Genomic DNA, 12,274 nt, shown 5'->3' on the forward strand with positions numbered 1-12,274 from the left:
CACTTAACACCATATACCAAGATAAGATCAAAATGGGTCCATGACCTAGGCATAAAGAACGAGATTATAAATAAATTAGAGGAACACAGGCTAGTTTATCTCTCAGACTTGTGGAGGAGAAAGAAATTTGTGACCAAAGATGAACTAGAGACCATTACTGATCACAAAATTGAAAATTTTGATTACATCAAATTAAAAAGCCTTTGTACAAACAAAACTAATGCAAACAAGATTAGAAGGGAAGCAACAAACTGAGAAAACATCTTCACAGTTAAAGGTTCTGATAAAGGCCTCATTTCCAAAATATATAGAGAACTGACTCAAATTTATAAGAAATCAAGCCATTCTCCAATTGATAAATGGTCAAAGGATATGACCAGACAATTTTCAGAGGATGAAATTGAAACTATTACCACTCATATGAAAGAGTGTTCCAAATCATTATTGATCAGAGAAATGCAAATTAAGACAACTCTGAGATACCACTACACACCTGTCAGATTGGCTAAGATGACAGGAAAAAATAATGATGAATGTTGGAGGGGATGCGGGAAAACTGGGACACTAATGCCTTGTTGGTGGAGTTGTGAACGAATCCAACCATTCTGGAGAGCAATCTGGAATTATGCCCAAAAAGTTATCAAATTGTGCATACCCTTTGATCCAGCAGTGTTTCTATTGGGCTTATATCCCAAAGAAATACTAAAGAAGGGAAAGGGACCTGTATGTGCCAAAATGTTTGTGGCAGCCCTATTTGTAGTGGCTAGAAACTGGAAAATGAATGGATGCCCATCAATTGGAGAATGGCTGGGTAAATTGTGGTATATGAATGTTATGGAATATTATTGTTCTGTAAGAAATGACCAGCAGGATGAATACAGAGAGGACTGGCGAGACTTACATGAACTGATGCTAAGTGAAATGAGCAGAACCAGGAGATCATTACACACTTCGACAACGATATTGTATGAGGACATATTTTGATGGAAGTGGATTTCTTTGACAAAGAGACCTAACTGAGTTTCAATTAATAAATGACAGACAGAAGCAGCTACACCCAAAGAAAGAACACTGGGAAACGAATGTGAACTATCTGCATTTTTGTTTTTCTTCCCGGGTTATTTATACCTTCTGAATCCAATTCTCCCTGTGCAACAAGAGAACTGTTCGGTTCTGCAAACATATATTGTATCTAGGATATACTGCAACATATCCAACATATATATATAGGACTGCTTGCCATCTAGGGGAGGGGGTGGAGGGAGGGAGGGGAAAAATCGGAACAGAAACGAGTGCAAGGGATAATGTAAAAAAAATTACCCTGGCATGGATTCTGTCAATATAAAGTAATTATTAAATAAAAATTAAAAAAAAAAAAACAATAAGGTAATTCAAGGCAATTCCAATAGACTTGTGATAGAAAGTGCCATCTACATTCAGAAAGAAAACTATGGAGACTGAATGTGGATCAAAGCATACTATTTTCACCTTTTTATTGTTGTTTGCTTTTTTATTTTCTCCTTGTTCTTTTTTTTTCACTTTTGATCTGATTTCTTTTTTGTACAGCATGATGAATATGGAAATATATTTAGAAGAATAGCTTGCTATTTGTGAGAAGGAAAGGGGGAGAGGAAAAACAAATGGAACATAAGGTTTTACAAAAATGAATTTTGAAAATTATCTTTGCATGTATGTGGAAAAATAAAATATTATTTTAAAAATTAGCACTATCAAGTCTCAAAGATTCTAGGGGCTTAAATCTCAGGAGATAAAGGTCAATGCAAGAATTCAAGACAAACTAAAACAGAGTTGACTACTCCACCCAAAAATGCAGCATGGAGCAGAGCTTTGTTGCAGTACAAAGCTTGAGAGATGAATAAATCAAAGAAAACACAAAAAATGCAAAGAGCAACCAAAATTATAATAAATCTAATTCCAAGAAATAGACACTATCAAAAACTCAAATAATGCCATGAAATTGCTTGTAAAACTAATAAAAAATGTAAAAGTAATATAAAATAATGGAAAAATAATTGTAAAAACCAACAAAAAAAAGATGAAAAATTTTAGGAAATTTATTTTGTTGATATGAAAAACTGACTTGAAAAACAATTAAGAGTCATTGAAAGCCTTGAATGCCACAATTTTAAAAATGCTGTTTGCTATATTTTAAGAAATCCTAAGTGAAAACTTCCCAGATCCATTAGAGTCAAAGAATTTAAAAAACAAAAAGACAAAAGAAATTAAAAATCCACTAATTACCTCCAAGGAGTTCAAGTATCAAGAATCCAAAATCAGAACAATATAAAACCTCCTAGCATATACCAGAAATAAGAGATCTTGGATTAAAAATACTGCACAAGGGAAAAGAGGCTTATAACCAGGAAGACCTTACCTTCTAAAGCTGAATACAATTCTATTTGGGAGGGAGGAAGGGAAGAAGAGGGTGAAAAGAAAGGGTGAAAAGTAGGCAGGAATACATTTAATAGTTAAGTGGTCTCTCAAGCATTTCTGATGAAAAGTCCAAAAGTGAACAGAAATACTGAAATACAAAGAACCTCTAGAGGTTCAGAGAAACCCAGAAGAGTACAGTACATTTATTTGAGCAATCTGAAGGAAATATTAGTGTTTTTATTAGTTAGCACTCTAATGGAAGAGAAGAAACAAATGTCATTTCGGAACTTTAATGTCTTTCTTCAAACTAATAGTATTTTCTTTTATTTTTCCAATTACATATAAAGATAGTTTTCAACATTCATTTTGATAAGATTTTGAGTCACAAATTTTTCTCCCTTCTTCCCTTCTTTTCCCCTTCCCAATACAGCAAGCAATCCAATATAGGCTATAATGTACAATCTTATTAAACATATTTTCATATTAGTAGATATGTGAAAGAAGAATCAGAACAAAAGGAAAAAGTATATAGTTTGATCTACATTTTCACTCCACAGTTCTTTCTGTGGATATGGACGGCATTTTTCATCACAAGTCTTTTGGAATTGTCTTAGATCACTATATTGTTGAAAAGAGCAAAGTCTTATCATAGTTGATCATCACACAATATTGATGTTACTGTGTGCTTCTATTCACTTCACTCAGCATCAGTTCATGTAAGTCTTTTCAGGTTTTTTGAAATGTTTGCTCATCATTTCTTATACAACAATTAATATTCATATATAACAATTCCATTATATTCATATACCACAAATTGTTCAGTTATTCCCCAATTGATGGGCACCCCCCCTCAATTTTTAACTTTTTGTCACCACAAAAGAGCTGCTATATTTTTAAACATGTGGGTACTTTTCTCTTTTTTATGATCTTTTTGGAATACAGGCCCTATTGGTATTGACAGATCAAATACAGTTTGGATTGCTTTTTGGGTATAAAAATTTCAATGTCTATAAAGAGTTTTGAGGAGGTTAAATTAGAAAAGAGGTTCTAATGACAGATTGGTTCAGTTCTGAGGGTTTGAAGAAAGGAAAAGAAAAAGGAAGGTAAAGGGAGGAATGTGCTAGTAATGAAAGAAGGAAGAAAAGGGCAGAATTCATTATTTTTCACAAAGTATACAAAAAAATGGAGTGAGGGTTTGAGGGAAGTTGACATCAGAAATTATTCTTATCTGAGATAGACAAAGAATGTTGGAATACATACACAAACAGGATGGGAAAAAATACATTAGAACAAAAGAGTTAAAAAAGAAGATAAAACTAAGAAGAATACAGTTCAAACAAAACAAACTTCCTTTTCCTGAAGGAAGAGAGGGTAAGAGCAAAAAAAAATTAAAAACAAAGAACTTGGGGAATGACTAAACAAACTATGGTACATGAATGCAATGAAATATTGTGCTCTAAGAAATAAAGATGATTTCAGAGAATCCTTGGTAAAATGAATTGACAAAATAAAGTGGGAAGAAACAAAAGAGCAATTTACAACAGGATAATAATATTGCAAATAAACAAAACTTTGAAAGACTTAAGAACTCTGATCAACGCAGTAACCAACAAATATCTCCAAAGATCATGTGATGAAGCACGCTAGGTACAGACACACATTTTTGAATATGGCCAATCTGTGAAATCATTTTGCTTAATGTTCGCTAATTTGTTACAAGTCTGTATATTTTCCCCTCCTTGGCTCTTTAGCTCTTTTTCAATTAATTGGAGGATATATTTGGGGGCGGGGGGATGTTTAAGGAGTTAGCAACTGTAATACAAAAGAAAAAAGAAGGAAAGGGAATGGGAGGAAAAAGGACGCAAGAAAGAAAATGGTCATTAAAACATTTTTTAAAGTGCACAGAAAATTTGTGGAAGTTCAGGAAGATGCATAGATAGCCATGGTTGTTTTTAAAAAGTAACACATAGAATTTATTATATATAATTTAAAGCAAACTATGTGAAATGGAAATTCACAATTTTTTATAGAAGAGAATACTCTTTTGGGTACTACTCTGTATATGAAAATGCTAATGCTGGTATATTTTGTTGCATAAAAATAGAAATATAGGGACACAGAAAAGTTAACTAAACACAGTTAGGAGTAACCCATTAAAGGGGCCATAGTGCATCAAAGTCTTTATCTAAAACAAAGAAAATTTAATTCTTCACCACCAGAAGACTAAATGAGGATGGCAGAGCATAGAGTTGGAGGAACAGAACACTTTTGATTTGCACAATTATAACCTTTAAAATATTTGAAGAGAGGCACTGTAGTGCTGGATTTGGAATCATAGTCCTGGGGCTCGAATCCTGGCTCTGCCTCTTAATCCCCGTGTAATCTTGAGAAAGTCACTTATCCTTTTTGGCATCAGTTTCTTGAACAGCAAATTAAGGAAGGAAAGGAGCAAAGGAGGGGACAGAGAAAGGAGAAAGAGGGAGAATGAAGGGAAGGGAAGGAGGCAGGAAAGGTGATGAGAATATCTTGTTATTTAACCATCACAATTCAGACAAACACTAGAATAACCATATAGGAGAATAAGATGTTTTAAAGATGTTTGTGAACTTATCTGGCAGTCAGTTAAAAAATATTAATTAAGCATCTACTATGTGCCAGCTGGCACATCATGTTATAAATGTTCAAGTTACAAAGAGAGGGGGAAAAAAAATTCCTGCTCTCAAAGAGCATATAATGTAATGAGGGAGAGAACCTGGAAATTACTATGTATAAATAAGATTATTTGGAGACAATCTCAAAGGGAATACATTGAGATTAAGGAAGGGAGGGAATGGGTTCTTGCAAAAGGTGAGACTTTAGCTGGGATTTGGAAGAAGCCAAGGAAATCAAAATGTGTGGATGAGGAAAGAGAAAATTCTAGGCATTAGGCAGGAAAAAAGGGGAGGAATAGCAAGAAGGCACTAAAAACACTCATTCAGAGATGAGGTGTCTTGTGCAAGGAAAAGCAAAGTGGCCAAATATCAGTGAATAACAGAGTATAGAAGTGAGTAAAACTGTAAGGGGGGTGAAAAGATAAGAAAGGACCAATCAGTGGATTCAGCAATTAAGAGATCATTGGTAACTTTGATGAGAACAGTTTCCATTAAGCAATTGGGCAATGATCTGGAAAAAGTACTAAGTTTAGGAGTCAGGAGAACTTAATTTTACTTTAATCTCTGCCACTGACTCACTGGGTGTAACTTTGGCCAAAAACTTTAAGGAGATCTCTCTTTCTATCTCCTAGACTAAAGGGTAAATGGGAAATGTTTAAAAATAAATACAAATACAATGTGGTTTATTCCTGTTTTATTTAGGTTTGACATCACAGATCCAGGAAAGAAGTGATGAATGAAGGTGGTGACTGGGTAAAGAAAGAGGTGTGGAGTATGAGAAGTGCTATAGAAGAGAAACAGGGATATCTGTAGATTGACTGAAGTAGGATGAGGGAGAATAAGGAATCAAGGATAACACAAGTTTATGAAGTTGGAAGATAGATACTATATAAATCATCATCTGAGGGAGAAAACTATTAGAATAAAATTGTAACCAACTCACTACCCCCTACCCCAATCCATCAAGATATAGATATAAAGATAATTTTTTTTTATTTTAAAAATGCTTCCCAAAACTAAAAATGAGAATTTAAGAATTAGTTGACAATGATTGTTCAGTTGGAAAGAAATGATCAGGGAGGAAAAATGTGAATAGGAGAAGATAAGAGATTAAGAAAAGTAGTCAATGATGAGACACCCAGATTAAGAAAAGTAGTCAATGATGAGATACCCCCTCCTTATACTTGTTCCCCCCAAAATCCATTAAGAGCAGAGAACAGATTTCAGTGAGATACAAAGAGAAGGTTTTTAATTTGTATAATGATAATTTGAACTGGATGGTGAATATCATGACTTTGAGCTGTACTCTGAGAGGCTGCCTAGTGCAGTGGATAAAAGATGACCTGGAGTCAGGAATCCTAAAATTCAGGCCCTGAAGCATATATACTCTGTGAGTTACTGAGCCGTTCTGAGCCTTGGGTTTTCCTTGCTTAATCTAGAAATGGCAACTTTCTCTCCCCTCCTCTTTCCCCCCAAAAAGGCACCCTCACAAACAAAGGAGGCCACTCTCTGCACTGGTGAAATCACAGGGATATCACCAATCCATTCACCAGACTGGTATATCTTATCCTTTGAGGTTTAGATGACTTTCTCTAATGTCCCCAGTTGACCTCCCCCAACCTTCTTCCTGTGCTTCTTACCCAATACTGTCAGCTGAGAATCAAACTGAGTTTTTAGTAAGGGATTATTTACTAAAGTGATACAGTTGGTTCATCTATGCAAACACAGTATATCCATAGCAAACACCCTCCCACAAATTAAACAGAGTCCAGGGGGAAATGTGTTCCAGCTCAGGAGCCTAAGTGCCAAAGGGGCTAATGCAAAACTTCTAGGTATCTCCTTCAGTGGATGATCACTCAAACACAGTGAATTTGTAGGTACAAATTTGCCTTGGGCAAATTCTGCTTCTATCTGAAATAAGGATGGTATTTAAGACACGGATGGGAAGTTCCACAACTCAAGAATTTCAAACCTGAAAATTCCTCTTCTAGTCAAGAATGAGGAAGGCAGAGAAGGAATTAGAGAGAAGGCCTCATTTGGCTTTGCCATGAGTCAGATCTTCCTTACCAAGGAGTTCCTTTTCTAGTGATGCATCAGAAAGCAATATACTCTAATTTATGGAATTCAAATCTTTGATAATTTCTAGACAAGCCCTAAGATACAGCCAAGCTTCTCCCCTATGGAACAATTCTTGTGTGAATTTATTCTAATTGAAGGCCTTCTCACACTTACTCTAAGTTCTTTTGATTTAATATTGAGACATGATTTCATCTAATTAAATATCAGTGCTAACATAGGTTCAGTCGGAAAGAGAGTAAGTGTACATGCATGTACAGTATCTACTGTTTCCCCACATTAAACACATTTTCCTTAAGAGCTAGACTCTTTCGTTTTGTTTTTGTACTGTTAGGACTTGGCACATAGTTAGGACTGGGACTTAGGACTGGGACATAGTTAAGCATTAATAAAGGCTTGTTAGCCAAATGCTTATACTATTACTGAGTGTTCTATCCTTTCTTTGGCCTATGTCTCTGTCACCGCTTCTTGCTCTCCTACTATTAGTGTTAAACAGTACCCTTGACCTTTCACTTCTCTCCTTCTCTAAAGACTCTTGGAAAACTTATACATTCTAATAGGTTTACTTATCACCTCTATACCGAATATTCCCAAATTTGTATTTTCAGCCTTGACCTCTCATTTGTGCTTAAATTAAAACATTCTTATTTTGCCTGTTAGAAATTTGTACTTGGGAGAAAAAAGACAAGGAGGAATCCATAAGTGGGGGTAAATTAAATAATAGCAAGGCAAGTTAAGAACTAGAATTAAATCAAAGAGTTAATAAGGAGGGGCAGTTAGGTGGAGCAATGGATAGAGCACCAGCCTTGAAGTCAGGAGGACCTGAATTCAAATTTGGCCTCAGACTACTCAACACTTTCTAGCTGTGGGACACTGGGCGAGTTACTTAATTCCAATTGCCTCAGCTAAAAAAAAAAAAAAGAAAAGAAAAGAAAAGAAAAAAGAGAGAGAATAAACAGGGATAGGAAAGATGTAGTGTGTGTTTGTAAATACATAAATATATCCTTGCTTAACTATAGCCTGCTTGAGGAAAGTGGGGGGACGAAAGGGAGAAAAAAGAAATTTTTTTTAAAGTACACAGCAGAGAACAAAAGAACAATCTATAACAAAGCAAAGATGGACACTCACAAATATAATTGCTTCTACTATTATATTTTGAAATTTATTTTAAAATATTTTGAATTCTCTGCTGGGTATATCACATAACACTGTTCTGGTTTTTTTTTTTTTTTTTTTTTTTTTTTGTCGTCGTTGTTTAGTTTTCCTTTTTAGAAAGTTTTTTTTTTTTTAATAAAATAAAATTTTAAAAAGTTTCTACTTGGCTCCAAGTCTTTTTCCCTAGAAAAAATCTAATTTAACATGTTTAAAATCAAATCAGATTATCTCTCTCCCTAGGGAAAAAAAATTCATCCTATTTTGATTAATAATGCCATTTTGCAACGTTACACAGGTTCCTTGCCTCTGCCCCTACATTCTATCCAATGTTCAGAACTCTGCATTTCTAATACTGATACACACTGCTTTTTATTTCTGCTGCCAAGATGCTATATAAATAGTAAGTACACAAAACATACCCCTGGAATTGTGTACCTTCATGAATTAAAAAAAAGTATTGTAAAGCAGGACTGGGCATTCTGGGAAAGAGGCAAATAGTTTTACCAGGAATGGTAGTTCTCTATGGTTAAGATGAAGCGATTTTATACTATGACTTGGACTTAATTCAAACCTTATTCTTTTCTTTTTTTTTTTTTAATTATTATAGCCTTTTATTTACAAGATATATACATGGGTAATTTTTCAGCATTGACAATTGCCAAACCTTTTGTTCCAATTTTTCTCTTCCTTCCTCCCATCCTTTCCCCCAGATGGCAGATTGACCAATACATGTTAAATATGTTAAAGTATAAGTTAAATACAATATATGTATACATGTCCATACAGTTATTTTGCTGTACAAAAAGAATTGGACTTTGAAATAGTATACAATTAACCTGTGACAGAAATAAAAAATGAAGGCGGACAAAAATAGAGGGATTGAGAATTCTATGTAGTGGTTCATAGTCATCTCCCAGAGTTCTTTCACTGGGTATAGCTGGTTCAATTTATTATTGCTCCATTGGAACTGATTTGGATGATCTCATTGTTGATAAGGGCCACATCCATCAGAATTGATCATCATATAGTATTGTTGTTGAAGTATATAATGATCTCCTGATCCTGCTCATTTCATTCAACATCAGTTCATGTAAATCTCGCCAGGCCTTTCTGAAATCATCCTGCTGATCATTTCTTACAGAACAATAATATTCCATAACATTCATATACCACAATTTATTCAGCCATTCTCCAATTGATGGGCATCCACTCAATTTCCAGTTTCTGGCCACTACAAAGAGGGCTGCCACAAACATTCTTGCACATACAGGTTCCTTTCCCTTCTTTAAAATCTCTTTGGGATATAAGCCCAGTAGTAACACTGCTGGGTCAAAGGGTATGCACAGTTTGATAACTTTTTGAGCATAGTTCCAGATTGCTCTCCACAATAGCTGGATGTATTCACAATTCCACCAACAATGTATCAGTGTCCTAGTTTTCCTACATCCTCTCCAACATTCCATATTATCTTCCCTGTCATTCTAGCCAATCTGACAGGTGTGTAGTGGTATCTCATAGTTGTCTTAATTTGCATTTCTATGATTAATAATGACTTGGAGCATATTTTCATATGCCTAGAAATAGTTTCGATTTCTTCGTCTGAGAATTATCTATTCATATCCTTTGACCATTTATCAATTGGAGAATGGCTTGATTTCTTATAAATTAGAGTTAATTCTCTATGTATTTTGGAAATGAGGCCTTTATCAGAACCTTTGACTATAAAAATGTTTTCCCACTTTATTGCTTCCCTTCTAATCTTGTCTGCATTAGTTTAGTTTGTACAAAAACTTTTCAATTTGATATAATCAAATTTTCTATTTTGTGATCAATAATGATCTCCAGGTTCCTCTTTGGTCATAAATTCCTTCCTCTTCCACAGGTCTGAAAGGTAAACTATCCTATGTTTTTCTAATTTATTTATAATTTCATTCTTTTGCCTAGGTCATGAATTCATTTTGACCTTATCTTGGTGTCCAGTATTAAGTGTGGGTCAATGCCTAGCTTCTGCTATACCAATTTCCAATTTCCCAGCAATTTTTGTCAAACAGTGAGTTCTTATTCCAAAAGCTGGGGTCTTTGGGTCTGTCAAACACTAGATTTAAAGTTATTGACTGTTTTGTCCCTTGAACCTAACCTATTGTCTACTGATCAATTGGTTATTTCTTCGCCAATACCAAATTAGTTTTGGTAACTGCTGCTTTATAATACAATTTTAGATCTGGTAAAGCTAGACCACCTTCATTTGATTTTTTTTCCCATTAATTCCCTTGAAATTTTTGAGCTTTTGTTTTTCCATATGAACTTTGTTGTTATTTTTCCTAGGTCATTAAAATAGTTTTTTGGGAGTCTGATTGGTATAGAGCTAAATAAATAGATCAGTTTAGGTAGTACTGTCATCTTTATTATATTTGCTCGCCCTATCCAAGGGCATTTAATATTTTTCCAATTGGTTAGATCTGACTTTATTTGTGTGGAAAGTCTTTTGTAGTTTTGCTCATATAGTTACTGATTTTCCCTTGGCAGACAGATTCCTAAATATAATATACTATCAGTAGTTACTTTAAGTGGAATTTCTCTTTGTAACTCTAACTATTGGATTTTGTTAGTGATATATAAGAATGCTGATGACATGTGGGTAAGCCGTATTCTTTTCAAATCTCTTTGTGAATAAAATTGATTACCCCTTCTCCCAGTTACTGTTTTTTGGATTTTTGTGAAATTAACTTTTCTTGATTACCTTCTTCCCTCTCTGACTGCTTATCCTCAGTCTAGGATACAGAGTAATTCATAACCAGTCTTTTAATAAAGGGCATCCCTGAAAGTATCCCTACAGGCTCTTTATCTTTCTATTATTCTCTCTTGTTCAATTCCCAGGAAATCAATTATCAACTCTATGTAAATGACTCCCAAACCTATGCATTCCATATCTCTCTCTTTGCAGCTACAATCCCACATAAATTAACTGTTACACATGTCAGATTCGATGTTCTATAAGCATAAGCATTAATTATATTTTCCCCAAAACTCACCTCCATAATTTTCCTATTTTTGTCAAGAGACCATCCAGATAATCAGATCTACAACAAAGGAATCATCCTCAGCTCCTTATTATCCCTCATCTCAAACATCCATTCAGTTGACAAGTCTTGTCAATTTTACGTCTACCACATCTCTCACTTCAGCTCTCTTGACTCAAGGCATATATAGCAACCATTCTAATTCAGGTTCAATCACTCTTTCCAATATTTTCCACACAACTGCCAAAGTGATATTCTTATAGCACAAATCTGATAGTGCAGATCCTCCAATCAAGAAATCTCAATGGCTCCCTATTATCTCTAGAATAAAATATAAACCCTTTGCTTGGTATTTAAAGCCTGTCACAAATTGACTTCTATATATTTTTAGCCTTATTAAGCACTACTCCCTTTTAGTCACTCGTCAGCCCAGATAAATTGGCCCTCTGTTTTTATACAGGACATTCAAGCTCCCATCCCAGGGACTTTGCAAAATCTATCACTGATGCCTGAAAGATACTCTCTTCTCAGCTCTCTCTGTTTCTTAGACACCTCTTGTTTTCTTCAAAGTTTAATTCAAGAGCTAGATTTTCCTCTTCTCCCCTACTACTGATGCTTTCCTTCCAATAATTATCATGCACACACACACACTCCATATATATATATATATATGGAGTGTGTGTGTGTGTGTGTGTGTGTGTGTGTGTGTGTGTGTGTGTGGTTTTCCATAAAACAATCTAACTTCCTTAAGGGCAAGAATAGATTTTTTGTGTCTTAGTAAACTCACTGCTGAACATGGTGCTTGGTACATCCCAAGAGCAAAGCAAGCTTAAATGTTTGTTACTGACTCAAGAAAATATCATGAGATATAAGAAATAATGTTCCACATTAGAAGTAAATATATATGAACACAAGGCCTACAAAGCTTCGTAGCTGGAGCAGCTACAGAATTTGTGAAAAGTGACAAAAGTTTTGTAA

The 12,274-nt window shown here is 34.6% G+C and overlaps 1 protein-coding gene across 4 annotated transcripts in view; it reads right to left on the reverse strand.

Annotated features, from left to right (window-relative positions):
• Positions 1-12,274, reverse strand: part of BTBD9 (BTB domain containing 9) — a 460,740-nt gene that overhangs the window by 380,819 nt on the left and 67,647 nt on the right. The gene's annotated exons all lie outside the window — the stretch shown is intronic.

This window comes from Antechinus flavipes, chromosome 4 (assembly GCF_016432865.1).
Source record: "Antechinus flavipes isolate AdamAnt ecotype Samford, QLD, Australia chromosome 4, AdamAnt_v2, whole genome shotgun sequence".
NCBI lineage: Eukaryota > Metazoa > Chordata > Mammalia > Dasyuromorphia > Dasyuridae > Antechinus > Antechinus flavipes.